The following is a 15,833-nucleotide window of genomic DNA, read 5'->3' as shown; positions in this document are numbered from 1 at the left end:
GTAAACAGTCAATATTGAAAACCCATTTGCGTCATTTAGAACTGAATTCGACCACATTAAAACATTGATAGGAATGAAGGGAATTACAGTAAGGAAAATGGTTGATTATGGCAAAGCTGTGAATTCTAAATCTTCAGTGTGATATCATTTAAGTTTTGTTTGGAATATTTCTCATATATTACAGTTTTATCTAATACATGCAAACTGCCGTTCAAAAGTTTGAAGTCTGTGAGTAATTTATGTTTTTGAAAGAAATCTGTCATGCTCACCAAGGCTGCATTTATTTGGTATAGTAAAAACATATTGTGTAATAATATTGTGAATATTATTACAAATTAAAACAACTGGTTTCTATTATAATATAATATAATAAAATGTAATTTATTCCTATGATGGCAAAGCTGAATTGTCAGTGTCACATGGCCCTTCAGAGATCATTCTAATTTAGCTGATTTGGTGCTAAAGAAACATTATTATTATTATTATTATTATTATTATTATTTCTTTAGCACCAAATCAGCATATTATAATGGCTTCTGAGGATCATGTGACACTTAAAATTCAGTTTTGCCATCACAGGAATAAATAAATAATCAAATAAATAAATAAATTAATTAATTAATAATAAACAAATAAATAAATAATAATAATAGGGTTTTGGTTTAACTATTATTCATATTTTATAATGCTGAAAACAGTTGTTCTGCTTAACATTTTTGTGGATACTGTGATACATTTTTTGGATTCTTTGAATATAAAGTTTAAAAGAACAGCATTTATAATAAAAACCTTTTGTAACATTTAAATTTATTTAATGTCACTTTTGATCAATTTAATGCACCCTTGCTGAATGTAAGGTTTCTTTCAATCAGCAATAAAATAAAACAAAACAAAACAAAATAAAATAAAATAAAACAACAAAACAAAACAAAACAAAACAAAACAAAAAATAAAATAAAATAAAATAAAATAAAATAAAATAAAATTAAATCAAATTAAATAAAAATAAAATCTTTGAACGGTAGTGTATGTAGGTGTTTGGACGCTTATTTCATATTCTATAGGGATTATATTTTTATTTTAAAATTAATGTACGTTAAACAGTTGATCTAGTCTTTTTCATAAAATCCACAAGAAATATGAGTCAATGTTTCTGTTGTTTCCAAAATAAAATAAAATAAAATAAAATAAAATAAAATAAAATCAAATAAAATCAAATTAAATAAAAATAAAATCTTTGAACGGTAGTGTATGTAGGTGTTTGGACGCTTATCTCATATTCTATAGGGATTATATTTTTATTTTAAAATTAATGTACGTTAAACAGTTGATCTAGTCTTTTTCATAAAATCCACAAGAAATATGAGTCAATGTTTCTGTTGTTTCCCCCTGCATATTTTTTAGATGTATTTTTTTTTAATTGATAACAAAAGCATTTTGACATTTTGTAAGATAAGTAAAATATAACAGGAATTCTGTGAGAGGAGTTAATTTGCTGTACTTCCACATTTCGCCAGTAGGTGCCGCCGATTCTCGCGCAAACGCGCAGTCGGAGCTCATGGCGCTGTAAGTGGGAGGCGCTTATGTGGAGTAAAGTATCAGCTGGGAGAGAGCGGAGCAGCATTCACTCGCGTCTCTGTGTGCGGACAGCATCTGTCAACTCCCAGGACCAACTCATTCCAGCGCACAAAGAGAGAGAAACACACCTGCTACTGATGCGAGGAGACGCCGCAACACACTTCACTGCGCCATGCGAAGAAACAACCGCCAGCGCCTGAGGAACAGCGTCCACATCTGAGAAACAAGGACAGACGCCTGGCATCACTGGGCAACTCGATCTGGAGGTGAGGCTGGAGATTCTGATGATGATGACGAGGATGGCAGCTGTACATTATTATTGCATGGAGCGCTATTATGTCACGTGGTGACATATTGGCACATGCCAGGCGCGCGCGTTCGGTGAAGGTGTTTGTGTGCGCCATCCTCTTCTGCTGGATGTGGGAAAACTTCCTGCTGGGATTTTACTTGCACCACATGGATGATGCTTTTGTCCTGGATACTTCAAATACTTGGTTTTCCGTTCGGCCTGAGACGCTGGAGATCTACCTGCATGGATAGTTTAGTTGCAACCCTTAAGTGAACCAAAAGTCCATGGTTGCTTCTCCTGACCTTTCCAGACTGACTTTTATTGTCAATACATGTGAACTAAAAGCTTAAATGGCCAAAAATGCTCTCAGCTCGCTAGGTTTGGAGACGCAACCATTGACCACCCGGGTCAGGTGTTTGTTTACAGCAGGCGTTGTCTATCTTTATATATATATATATATATATGTAAGGTTTAAAACCAGTGACAGATTATTTTTGTTTAACGACTTAATGAATTACTTTAACAAGCATTTTTCCGTTTTTACTAAATTAGTGTTAATGTAATAAATGCAGGCTTGGTAAGCAGAAGAGAATTCTTAAAAAAAAAAAATATTAAAAATCTTAATGTTCAAAAACGTTTGACTGTGTGTTTAAAAATCATATCACCGTTATTGAAAAAAATTATATCGCGATACATATTGATATTTAATTATTGTCCAGCCCTATGTACATGTAGCCTAGTTATTTGAGGAAACAGATCATTTACAGTGTTCTGGGTTCATCTTTCTACTGTAGTGTTTGACAGTAGAAATTTATGTTTGTTTAATGGTGTTTTTTGCTTGTAGATTAGCCAAAGCATCCAAAAATGATATATGATTATTTTACATGATATATTTATTATATATAAACAAATATTTAATGTTTTAATATTATTTTAAGTTAAAAAATAATAATATATAATAATATTTGTATTAAAGTATATTAAAACCATATTATATACATATATATTTAAACAGAATGAAAAATGATTAAGATATAGACTGCGAAACAAAAATTGTTTTGCCAATAAGTTATTTAATTCGTATTTAAACATAATATATATGTGTGTACAGAATAAAATACTGACTGATATTTATTTTTCCGTTTCAGTCCATATCATATGTTTTGCATCCAAAGCATAAAATATATGTTTGTTTTGCATATCAGTTATTATATTTAAATTTAAATGTAATGTATATGTATACAGAATAAAATTGACATACATTTCGCTTTAGTCCACATCGTATGTTTTGCGTTTTAATTTATATTTAAATATAAATGTAAATAAAATATTTAAATATATGTATTACTTAAAAATAATAAAAAAATTGACTGATATAAACAACATTTTTATTTGACATGCCAATCCAAAAACCCCATAGGGTGCCTTTTTGGTTGCAGACCCTCGAAAACCCTCGTATAAGTGTTGAAACTAAACTCTGCAGGAAAGTCGCAGTAGATCTCCTGGAGCCCTGATTTGAGTTTTTTCCCATGCATGTCCTTATTGATTGGTACAATATCATAAGGGAGGCTGTTACAGTAGGAAGCTTTTGTTGAACCCGTAGGCTATTATGCATAGAAAAACATAGTGTTCTGACTCTTTCGCAGTAAGTACACAAATACAATCTGAATTTACCCCTACCAGGCAACGTTACGGGACTATTACAGATCGAAAAATCGATTGCATGTGCAAATGATACAACAGTGCATGTGTAAGTGTTATCTCAGAGGTCAGCTGTCTCTCAATATAAACATATTTCACACGTCACTACACACATAACACTCGACCCGCTTGCCCCCGTGTCCTCGAGATAATCCGTGTCGTGCCATGCATGTGTTCTCATGCACACACACAAGTGCGGATTCCGTCGTAGCAGCAGTGGGTCTCGGTGTAATAGCAGTGCTGTCATGTTTGCAGACGCAGACATTGATAACATTGGCAAATGTATCAGGTAGCAGCTTGGGACATGCGCCGGATTAAAGGCTTACAGTTTGGACTCTGAGCAGTCGCACACGCACACAGCCCGTCAATGTTTTGATACTTCCAGTAGTACGAACGAGTGCAGAAATATGGCTGAATGCTCTCAAGGTTGGACTATGTTTAGTTATATTTTGGTCCACATTTGTGCTGTGCCCAGAGAGTGTTGTGGTGCCGGTCATATTTTGTTCATCCTTCTCTTCTCCAAATCAATATGTTTTGAAAGCAAGTACAAAAGGAAGAACAAAGAGTGAGAGGTTTTGCCTTGGCAGCGCTAATATGTTTTCAGAATAGTAGAATATTGAAGCAGGGATAGATTTCTGCAGCTTTCTTAAGACTGATGAGAATTTCTTTTCGAAAGCGAGGCGGTTTGATTATTTTCAGGATATAGATACCTTCTGGGTATGTTGTTATGAGTGGAGAGGATCGGTGCCGGAAGGCTGGTACAGGTGAGGTCCCGGTTCTAAAGCTCATTAGATTTAATTTCAGATTGAGAGCATGAATGCTTGATTTCTTGAGAGCCGAGGACAGATCCACTTGGTGCCTGAGGCATCGCTAGACCCTTTTTACCCCCGTGCCCCAGTCAAATATTACTGATAAATCTTTGTGTCAGTGAAGATTGCCAAGCTGAGATTCATTTTCTCGGATAATAATTCAGCCGTCAAGTCATGTGTGTTTTCTATCAGCTCTGATTTTGTAAGCTGATTTTTTTTTGTCTTAGTCCTAAGTCAAATGTCATTTTTTGGTTTTATCATATTTAGTCAATCTGCCCTGTTTTTGTCAAGTTTTAGTTGATTTTTAGTCTAGTTTTAGTCAGTCATGCTGCATAATGATTGAACTGATAAATCACAATTATTTTGCTCAAAATTATAATCACGATTACTGATCATAATTGTTGTCATTTGAGAAATCATATCAGCATTGTTGCACTTTCACCTAGGCCTGGGCGATAAAACGGTATCGATATTTATCGACGGTACACCTTCGATAACGATATAAAAAATGTTCGATGTAGTGCACGATATAGGCACGTGCTAAGAGTGACGCAGACAGCACACACGAACACATGCTGAATTGAGTGCAGTGCCTGCCTGTGATGAGGAGATTGTGAAAAATTTTTTTTTATATTAGTCGAGTTTAAAAGAAACATTTGCATTTGAATGTTAGGAGTGCGTCAGGGAGCGTCATCAGTGGCGCACGAGATGCGCATGAACACATGCTGAATTGAGTGCAGTGCCTGCCTGTGATGAGGAGATTGTGAAAAAAAAAATTAATATTAGTCGAGTTTAAAAGAAACATTTGCATTTGAATGTTAGGAGTCCGTCAGGGAGCGTCATCAATGGCGCACGAGATGCGGTGATAATTTGCTCATTGCGCCCTCCTGTGACCTCGGGAGACAAGCCAAAAGTTTCCTTAAGACCTATTTAATCTGTACATAAAACATTAGAAATTAGATATTTGTAAAATTTTTATTGTGTTTGACTGTTAAAATAAAAATATTTGTTGGTTGTCTCAATAAATTGGGTTAATTTAAAAATACAGTGGTTAAATAAAAATAAAAAAATTCTATTGCTTTTTGTTTTACAAAAGGTTATAAAAAATTTCAATAATTATCGATACCGAACGATATGAAACATTATATCGTTGATACATTTTTTAGCTATATCGCCCAGCCCTACTTTCACCTATAGTCATACACATGGTTTATTTTACCTTATCTAGTTTACGGATTTATTATATTATCATAAATATAAGCACAGTCTCTACATTATAAAAACTGGTAAAGCTCAAAAGCTTCTCTCAAAAACTAAAACAGTGACATTCCTAATATTAATTCCACTTTTATCTTTAATCATACACGTGGTTTATTTTACATAATCTAGTTTCCTGATTCATTATCATAAATATAACCACAGTCTATGAAAACTGGTAAAACTCAAAACTTCTCTCAAAAGCTAAAAACGGAGAATTCCACTTTCATCTATAATCATACACATGGTTTATTTCACCAAATCTAGTTTTCTGATTTGTTACATTATCATAAATATAAGCACAGTCTCTTCATTATGAAAACCAGTAAAGCTTAAACAGACATTCCTAATATTAATTACAATAATTCCAAATTATATTCATGTCTTTCAATTTAAACAACAATAAAATGTCTTTGTATTGTGCCACAGAGGTTGCGTAATTGCATTTGTTCAGCAGCCTCAATCGCAAACAATGTAGTGGAGATCCATGTTTGGATTTATTACAGTTTATCACGGAGAAGGTTTAAAGGCAGATTTACGCAGGCTGCCTGTATTACACTTTCATTTGAGCAGAATATATGATGGAGATCTCTAAACTACATGTTTTCAGATCATCAGTGCTTTTCTGTAGTGTAAGAGAAAGTGTATGCACAAATGGTTGCCAGTTTGCAAAGATAAAGTAATACAGTGGAGCTCTGATAGGAGGATTTAAACACTTTCTATCATATCTGGCAACCCCAAGCATTTTTTTCTTTCTTTTTTTTTTGGCTGAAGAAAATATAGAGACATTTTGGATATAGAGAGCTTTTTTTTTTTTTTAACTACATTTTACTCTTTTTCTTTTTTCGTCAATGATATTGCCTGTTGATATATTCACAGTTAGTGTTTAATGTCATTAGTGAATATTTTTCGTCATAGTTTTCGTTAACAAAATTAACACCATTTAGACTAGTGTTGCCAGATTCACGAATGAACCACTAATATGTGATCTAATTGGTCAAACGGGTTTGTAAAAAGGTCCGAAATTGTTAAGTATTGCGTTTGATTCATTCGGACAGTTCATTTAAGCACTGAATCGTTTGCAGCAAAATAATAACAGGACATTTCAAAAGACAGAAAACAAATAGAGCACTGGATGGATGAGCTGGATATTTACCTACAGTCCATTGTAGGAAACAAAACTTGCAAATGTCTTCTATCATTTTTCAACAACAAAGCAGCTCTATTGTGTGTACAGCTTGTGAACAACTCTGTACTTCAGGTAAAGACCATTTTATATCCATTTATGTTCAAAACAGTATTATAAAAGGAGAAACTTCCCCATTTAATTTCCCACATCTTTTAGCGTGGCAGTCTATTGTGATGCATTATCTCTTCTGACCTCAGGCGAACTGCCTGGAAAATGTAGGTTAATGTTTATATAAAACAATCTGGGCAGCAGTTCTGTGTCATGCATGTTTATGATATGAAAATAAGCATGCAGCGATGTTATTTTTGACATTTGAAGATGTACGTTAGTATGTTTTATTGATATGGCATTTTGCACAAACACAAAGTGAAGCTGAGTTTGAGAGCAGTGTTTGATCTATTTATGGTGGTGAATTGTGTAAAAGTAATGAAAGCAGATCCTAATTTAGAAGATGGAGGCTGCGTCAGTTTCTCGACTGCAATATTGTGGGGAAACGTCTGTCATCATGTATGTCATTCGTCACGTTATTTTCATCTTGCACTGCCAAGGCAAAATATTTATTAATTAGTTAGGCTCGAGGTGTTGTTTGTGATTTGATAAATTACCTGTCTGCACTGAATGTTTTGTCTGGAATTTGCTAATGCCTGCTAAACCAAATGACAAAGTGTTAGTCAAATAAATGAGTAGATGCAAATAGTGTTGAATTTGGTGGCCAGTTACACTGCCGCAGGAGGAAGTTGTTTTTGTAGGTTGCCTAATCGGTGAGTTTACATCCATTATATTAAATCTTATTAAGTCAACGACATGCGAGGTCATGTAAACACCTTAAATGGTTTTTCTGCTAGCAGGGAAAGGTCAGAATTGGTTTAATACTCTGCATAACATGTCTCTGCTACCTGACAGATTTCACTGAAAGAGTGTCCTGAGAATCACACCTTTCTCTTTGACAGCCTTACGCTCTATAAATGGCAAAAAAGAGTCAAGGGAGCAGCCTTTTTTTTAGCCAATAAGAAAGCCAGCCAATAAGAATCTTTCTTCATGTTTTGGCATAAATCCTATGTGAAGAGCTGTGCTTTTAAAATGTGCTGATTTTTAATGTTTTTTTACATGTAATGTTCAGTGTGCCGTCTGCTACCTCATCCTGAGTAATCGATCATGTTAAATAATGGAAAATCTATTTGGTAATTGATCAAATTTAGCAGGGATGTTATACACAATTTTATTTAAAAAATTTTTTAATTTAATTTTATTTTATTTTTATAATTATTTATAATTTTATTTAGCACCAACAATTTACTTTTTTATATTTGTTTCCCTTATAGTTTATGTACATTATACCATTTTTGGGGTTAGTAAGAAGCAATTATTGGTTTTATTAAGCAAGGATGCATTAAAGTAGTGCATTTAATTTTAAATGTGACAAAACATTTTACATTGCTACAAAAGATTTCTGTTTCAAATAAATACTGTTCTTCTGAACTTTATATAGGCTACATCAAAGAATATTGAAAAACAGTTTCTACAAAATATTAAGTGGCAGGACTGTTTTCAACATTTATAATTAGAATAAATGTTTCTTGAGCAGAAAATCAGCATTTCGGAACAATAATGTGAAACCGAAGACTGGAGTAATGATGCTGAGAATTCACCTTTGCTTCACAGGAATAAATTACATTTTAAACTGTATTCAAATAGAAAATACACTTTGAAATTGCAATAATATTTCACAATATTACTGTTTTTACTGTATTTCTGATCACAAATGCAGCCTTGGTGAGCATAAAATACTTTTTTTTTTTTTAAACAATAGCGTAGAATTCATTCATTCATCATTTATTTATTCATGCTTTTAGATATTTATGCATTTATTTATTTGTTTCCAGCACACTTCATGCATAATGGGCAAATTGATTGACTAACTACTAAGTAACTAACTACCTTTTTTTTAGCTTTTAAAGTTGCATTTAAAAAAATGTTAAAAGATCTGAGGTGATGCATGCTCAGTTCAGTTTGATTGTACATGATGCTTCAGAAATTGAGCATAAAAAAATGCCAATTTTGAATCCGTTAGAACTAGAAACGCATAGCATGATACCAGTGTTTGAACCTTGGCAATGTGGGTGAATATAGATCTGCAGGAGTGTGTAAATACGCAGCAGGACTCCTGGCACGCCGAGGCCATATATAGACCGAACCCATGAGGATGCGCTGGCAGCCCGGACCGGCCTAAAACAAACAGATGAGATGGAAACCACACTCTAACTGCTGACAAGACAAATGCAATACCTCAACTGAGCCACACAGAGAGGTCAGATCAGCGAGAGACCACGTTAGACTGCTTCATAATTTGTGGACTTAAGCCAGTTGGGAATCCATGGCTGAGTGAATGTCGGAGTCTGTGATGAGAATTAGTATGCGGAATATTCAGCTCAGAGCCAAAGCAAATGGAGTAATATACTTGCTAATGTAGAGGGCAAAGGGCCTTGAGCGAACTGCACAGTTTCCGAGCTCTTAAGAGGCTGTGCGAGCCATTAGAGAATGTTGTCCGCTATCCATACCCCGCGCGAGCTGTCACCTTCAACCCCCGCCGCTCTGTAGATTCATGAAGCTTTGCTCTCTCTCCATCTGTTTTGAAACTGGATTTCGCTTCAAAACTCAGCGTGGTCGTGTTGGATTGGCGATTGTAAAGTGCTTTTAACAGCGCCGGATCCCTGATGAACTCTGAAATCAGATTTTAGCGACTGCACGAAACGGCATTTGCATTTTAATTTAAAAGTGGCAATGCATTTAATATACATAATGTGACATTTCTGAGGGAAAGTCATGGTTAATGGGAAATAATGTAGCATGGGATTTCATCGTGTCCTTTGGGATTTGATGTGATGTTATTTGTTGTGTTTGCATAGTAACTGTTACTATCGCTCATACTTGGTGTTCGGGATTTTAATAAACTAAAGTGTAAAGTGTGGCGTGTAACTCATCCCACAGTGTTTGTGCTACGGACATGAATAATGCTTCAATTTGTGTAGGTTGTTTAGAAGACGTGCTGTAACTTTTGTAGGCAATCTGAAGTACTTTTTTTGCCTGGCGGATGATAAATTGTCAATAAAATTATAAATTGTAAATAAATAAATTAAAATCTCATAGACTTACATCGGGGAGATCCGATCAATTCAATTTTGATGAAAGACTATGAAAACTGACACACTTTAAACTGAATTTTGTTAAGATTTAATTTAATTTTTTCGTTTCTTTTTTATATTCATTTTATTAAGTAAAATGTTTTTAAATAATAAAATAGTAAGTTGACATAACGTTTATTATTAATAATAAAAAAATATGTAATAGAATACATTTCATGTATGTAAAGTATTGTTGTTGGTAGTGTTGTTGTTGTTGTTAAATTAGTTGTTAATTAAATTAGTCATGAATAAATACAAATTATAAGTAAATTAATAATAAAAAAATTAAAAAAAACAATTAGAATGAGTATATTAATAATAACAATAATAACAATAATTTAAATGTACATATTAGTATATTTACATTTATTATTATTATTATTAATTATAATAATGTACATTATTATAAGTACATTAAATTAATTAAAGTGATCTAATAATAATAATAATAATAATGCAATTATTATTATTATTATTATAAAAATAATAAATTAACTTATACATGTTAGCACATTTAAATGTATTATTATTAATAATAATATTGTACATTATTATAAGTAAATTTAATTAATAAAAATGACAACAATAATAATAATAATAATAATAATTTACTCAACTTATACATGTTTGTAAATTAATTTATTATTATTATTATTTTTATATTAAAGGAGAATGAGTACATTAAAATGATTGGCTTTATGATAATGGGAGTCAGAAAATCAATTTTGGGCTTGGGTGGCTTGAATGTATTGATTTGTTTATTTAGTTGTACATTGTATTGTGCAGAAATCAATTTTAAAAGCATAAGATTTTTCTCTTTAGAATAACATTCACTGATGAACTGTAACCAAAGAAAGACAATTATTAAGTATATAACACTAGTCGGTTTTGATTCTATATTGTGTTTTCTCACACTATGCTAGCAATTACACGCCAACCCGAGCTCATTCCCTAGTTTGAGACCTATGACTTCACTGCAAAATCAGAAGTCAGCGTTGGTTTAAAAATAGACTCGCTAGGCTGAATCAAAGCACTTGTACATTGGCTTAATGACCAGTGAATGTAGTGATTATCGGAGCCTGTAATCTCCAGCCGTAACACGGAGCCCCTCCCGGCAGCACTGATACCCAGCAGGGTGGAGGTTAAGCGGGCCGCTCTCAAATCCCTCTCACACCTGACAGCTTTGTGTTTCAGATCTTCAGCACACTCCCTCTCCTCGCCATTTTATTCCTCTCTTCAGCGTTACATCCTCTATTTGCATTCTATCACGTACCCATTATCGAGTATAATTTCTTCTCTCTAAATGTTTCGGATGGAAACAAATTGTCAGACATAGCCGGGAAGTATGCGCTACTCTGGGACGTTGCGTGCTTGGCCATTATGTAATAATTTATTTGCTGGGTAAATAATTGAATCTGCCTTCAAGGATAGCGGCTCTATCTAGGGCATTAAAGAGAGTTCAGGTGTAAAACGGCGCCGATGATTTATGATTTTCCTAGATGCACTTGGCCTCTGTGGACCGGCCTACCGTAGCTGGGAAACTAGCCACTAAATACTGCCCCTCTGGGGTCATCATGGACATTAACATATGCTTTAATATGAACCTGTTTAGCATCCACTGTTAACTAAAGCTCTCTAAACCTGCTGGCCAATCCTGGTTATGAATGGTGTAGTCTGTTTATGAAGTTGTATGCACGTTCAGCAGGGTATTGCTTTAAAGGGGTAGTTTGCCCAAAAATGAAAATTTTATCATGCACTCGCCCTCCAAACCTGTGTGAGTTTCTTTCTTCTGTTGAACACTAAAGAAGATATTTTTGGTAACCAGACAGTTGACGCTAGCCATTGACTTCAGTGGTAGGAAAAAAATACTATGGAAGTCAATGGCTACTGGCATCTGTTTAGGGTTGGGAACCGAACTCGGTATTTTTAAGGGTACCGACCGAATTGCGTCGGTACTACCGAGTACCGATTCACGTTAAATCAATCGGTGCCAAATTTCGGTACCTGAGAACGCATCTGGGCGCATACGCTACAGAGAGAGAAAGAGAGACCCTGTGACGTGAGGTCACCCCTGCAATCACTTAATTGTAGAAAAAAATAATACAATTATTAGCCTATTAAAAAATGTTTTGAAGGAATATTCACACTATTTTTCTTCCATGAATTAATTTCAACAGTAAACCTCAGTTTGTTTGCCAAAAAATGAAAGGGTTTAATTTTCATTTGATTTAAAATAAATGTTTAATGCCTTCATTTGATTTTTCAAAAAAATGAAAACAAGAATTTCTGGGGGGAAAAAAAGAAAAACAAAGAAAGAAAAAGTTTGTAGGACCCTATTGTTCAAAATGTTGAAATTGAAACTTTTGGACTTATTTTTTCACTGAAATAAATGTTTTTGTAATTACACCGAGAGTAAAGTACCGAAAAAAGGTACCGTTGGGTACCGGCACGACAGGTACCGGTACCGTACCGGTTAAAATGTGAACGTCTCCAACCCTACATCTGTTTGGCTACCAACATTCTTCAAAATATAATCTTTTGTGTTTAATGGAAGAAATAAACATGGTTTGGAACAACATGAAGGTGAGAAAATAATGACAGAATTTAATAGGACTTGCCATGTTCTGTGTATGATTGTTGGTGAAAACATGTATAAAAAAGGAAATATTGGCATGTTTTGACTATTTACATTATTTTGTTCATTTTTGTGTCTTTTAGGGGGGTTAAAAGGTTAGTTCAGTCAGAAATGAAAATTGTCATCACATTACTGGCCCTCATGTTGTTCACAAACTGTCTGTCGTCTTTGGCACACGGAATGATTTGTTCTATAGAATGTCCAAGTGGCTCTTTTCTATGCAAATGTTGATAGTTTTTCACACTGTTGAGCTGCAAAAAAGCCATGCATCTGATGTTCTTTTCACCATAAAGCCAAGTCATTTGCTGAATGTCCACCATAGCACGCTTGCATATAATGATCATAGTGGCTTCAGAAGACTTTGAATATTGTGGACTACTTTTATGATGCTTTTATTTGTCATTTTCTGTCAAAGTTTAATTTGAATTTTCCCTCCTTTCTTTCCGTTTTCTTTGTACATTATTTATTTTATTGAGTTTATTTGATCTCTTCTTATTTTATTAATCAATGATTTGAATGGCTATAATTAAAAAAAAATATTAAAGTTTTTTTTTTTCTAAAGAAATTAATTTTATTCATTTTGAAGTTTCTATGCATTAAAGAGTCATGAAAAAATATACATAAAATATAATCATTTCCATAAAAATATTAAGCAGCACAATTGTTTTCAACATTGATAATAAGAAATGTTTCTTAAGCAGCAATTCAGCATATTAAAATGAATTCTGAAGGATCATGTGACACTGAAGACTGGAGTAATGATGCTGAAAATTCAGCTTTGTATCACAAAAATAAATTCAAATAGAAAACAGTTATCTTAAATTGTAATAACATTTCACAATATTGCTGCTTTTACTGTATTTTTAAACAAATAAATGCAGCCTTGATGAGCATAAGATAGGTCTTTCAAAAATATCTAAAAAAAACTTACCTACTCCATACTTCTGTCTGATAGCTTTATGTGAGTGGAAAAGACCAAAATTTAAGTAATTATTTGTTGAAAATCCACAATAGTTCTCAATCCTCAGATAAACTGTCCATATGGCTTCTGAAGACTTTAAATATGGTACACAATTCTAGTGTACTTTATGCATTACTTCTTGTTAGGGCTGTGCGATTTGGGGGAAAATATCAAATTGCGATTTTTTGGCTAGAGCAGTGCTGATTGGGGAGAACGGAGGTGCGCTCACTCTATTGGTTAGTAAGACTGCAACTCAAGGCTGGCAGTCATGCATATGCTCTGGAACAGAGTAATATCGCGTCCATATCGCAGGCTTTGCGATTAGGAAATCGCAACGTCTCAAATCGCGATTTCGATTCGATTTCGATTAATCGCACAGCCCTACTTCTTGTGGATACTTTTATGGTGCATCCTCCTTTTCCCATTCATACTGTGTGAAAAAGAGCAGCTTGGACATTCTGTGAAACATCTTTCTTTGTGTTCTACAGAAGAAAGTAAGTCACACAGTTTTTGAACAACATGATGGTGAGCAAAAGATTATTTTTGTCACTTTAAATACATTTCCAATGTTGTTTCATGTTGGTCCTACCCAAATTCCAATCCATCGGTTTCTGCATGGGTTTTTGTGTAATCATCAGGCTGCACCGAGGGAAATGATTACAGGAACGAGGGTTTCTGGCTCAATCGTACAACTACAGACGTGTCATTAAAGACTCTTCATTGCTTTCATCAAAAGCAATCAGCGCACCTCAGAAGGGATGTAATCGTATTCATGTGTTTGATATCCGTTTATCCAGTGATGGAATTATTTGCTTCAGGCGGTTTCTTTTTTCTGAAAGTTTAGTCAGAGTGCAGCGGTTTGTTTTAGGGACAGAGACGAGCCAAGCGGTTACATCGTGCCACGTTCACACCGGAGGTCGCTACTAGACGTTCTTATTCATTTGCATAACATGAACTTTTAACTGGGTGAAACTGACTGCTAGCAGGAGGAACTGGCTCATAGTGCTGAACTGCTTCTTTAAATTGCGGATAGTACATTTGTTCCTGTTTACAACTAGTATTTATGGCCCTTTTCACAATTGAATAATTAGATCATGGTACTTTGCTCTGATTTCCTTTTGTACTGAGCAGATTATGCTGTGCGCTATTAACGTTGATGATAAATTTGGAAGTGTCACAGACAATTTGTGCCTCCCAAATGTAGTTCAGTGAAAATTAGTAGCGCGGTTGGAGAGAAGCACGATCGGAGAAAGTGAGATGATTCGGGTAGGGACCTCATCTCGAGGGTGGTGCTGCCACTGTCGTGCTATATTTGAATAATACGCTTTAGGAAATTATATGTTGCCGTCTTCATTAAGAAATGCAGGCGGCAGGGAGCACAATTATGGAGATAAAATGAGCAAATGTCCACTGTTATTAGTTGCTTTGAGGTTGTGTGCGGTAGAAATTTTTACTTCTGCCGTGCTGGGCTGAAACCTTACCTGAATTCGTCCCGCTGTAGCTGGAACTCCAACATGTTGCAGTTGATGTGAAAGAAGTGCAATTTTCTGTTCTGTGTGACTCCAAGGCTCAAAGGAAACAGGAAAAGACTTTATCGAAAGGTTGTTGGTAATTATATCCAAAGCAAAATGTTCGAAACGTTCATCATGCCACAAATAAAAATATATGAATCTCTTTACATGCGATATCAAACAAAATAGCAACCAAATTGCATCTAATTAAGGACAGTAAGCACACTTTCCAAGGGAAAAAAAATTGTGTGTGTATATATGTATAAGTATGTACACTACCGGTCAAAAGTTTGGGATCAGTAAGACTTGTAATGTTTTTTAAAGAAGCCTCTTCTGCTCATCAAGACTGCATTTATTTGATCAAAAATACAGAAAAAAAACAGCAATCTTGCAAAATGTTATTACAATATAAAATAATATGTTCTATTTTAATATCCTTTAAAATATAATTTATTTCTGTGATGAAAAGCTGAATTTACATCAGCCATTACTCCAGTATAAAGTGTCACATGATCCTTAAGGGATCATTCTAATATGCTGATTTATTATTAGAATTATCAATATTGGCAACAGTTGTGCTGCCAAATATTTTTTTTGGAAACTGCGATTCTTTTTTCAGCATTCTTTGATGAATAAAAAGTAAAAAAGAACAGCATTTATTCAAAATATAAATCTTTTCTAACAATATAAATCTTTGCTATCACTTCTTAACAATTTAACA

At 34.1% G+C, this 15,833-nt stretch overlaps 1 protein-coding gene across 4 annotated transcripts in view; it reads left to right on the top strand.

Moving 5' to 3' along the window:
* The first annotated feature begins 1,549 nt into the window (after positions 1-1,549).
* The window catches only part of LOC107742703 (kelch-like protein 29), a 287,726-nt gene continuing 273,442 nt past the window's right edge, over positions 1,550-15,833 (top strand). For 2 of the 4 annotated variants that reach the window (XM_016555731.1, XM_016555728.1), the window contains exon 1: positions 1,562-1,844. The gene's annotated coding sequence lies outside the window, so the exon portion shown is untranslated. Of the gene's footprint in view, positions 1,845-3,778; positions 3,858-15,833 lie in introns of those variants that run through there. The other 2 variants (XM_016555732.1, XM_016555730.1) reach the window with 2 other exon arrangements.

Source organism: Sinocyclocheilus rhinocerous, unplaced genomic scaffold (genome assembly GCF_001515625.1).
Source record: "Sinocyclocheilus rhinocerous isolate Xijiao unplaced genomic scaffold, SAMN03320098_v1.1 scaffold1038, whole genome shotgun sequence".
NCBI lineage: Eukaryota > Metazoa > Chordata > Actinopteri > Cypriniformes > Cyprinidae > Sinocyclocheilus > Sinocyclocheilus rhinocerous.
Note: the sequence above shows the minus strand (reverse complement) of the source record. Positions and strands in the feature narration are given on the sequence as shown.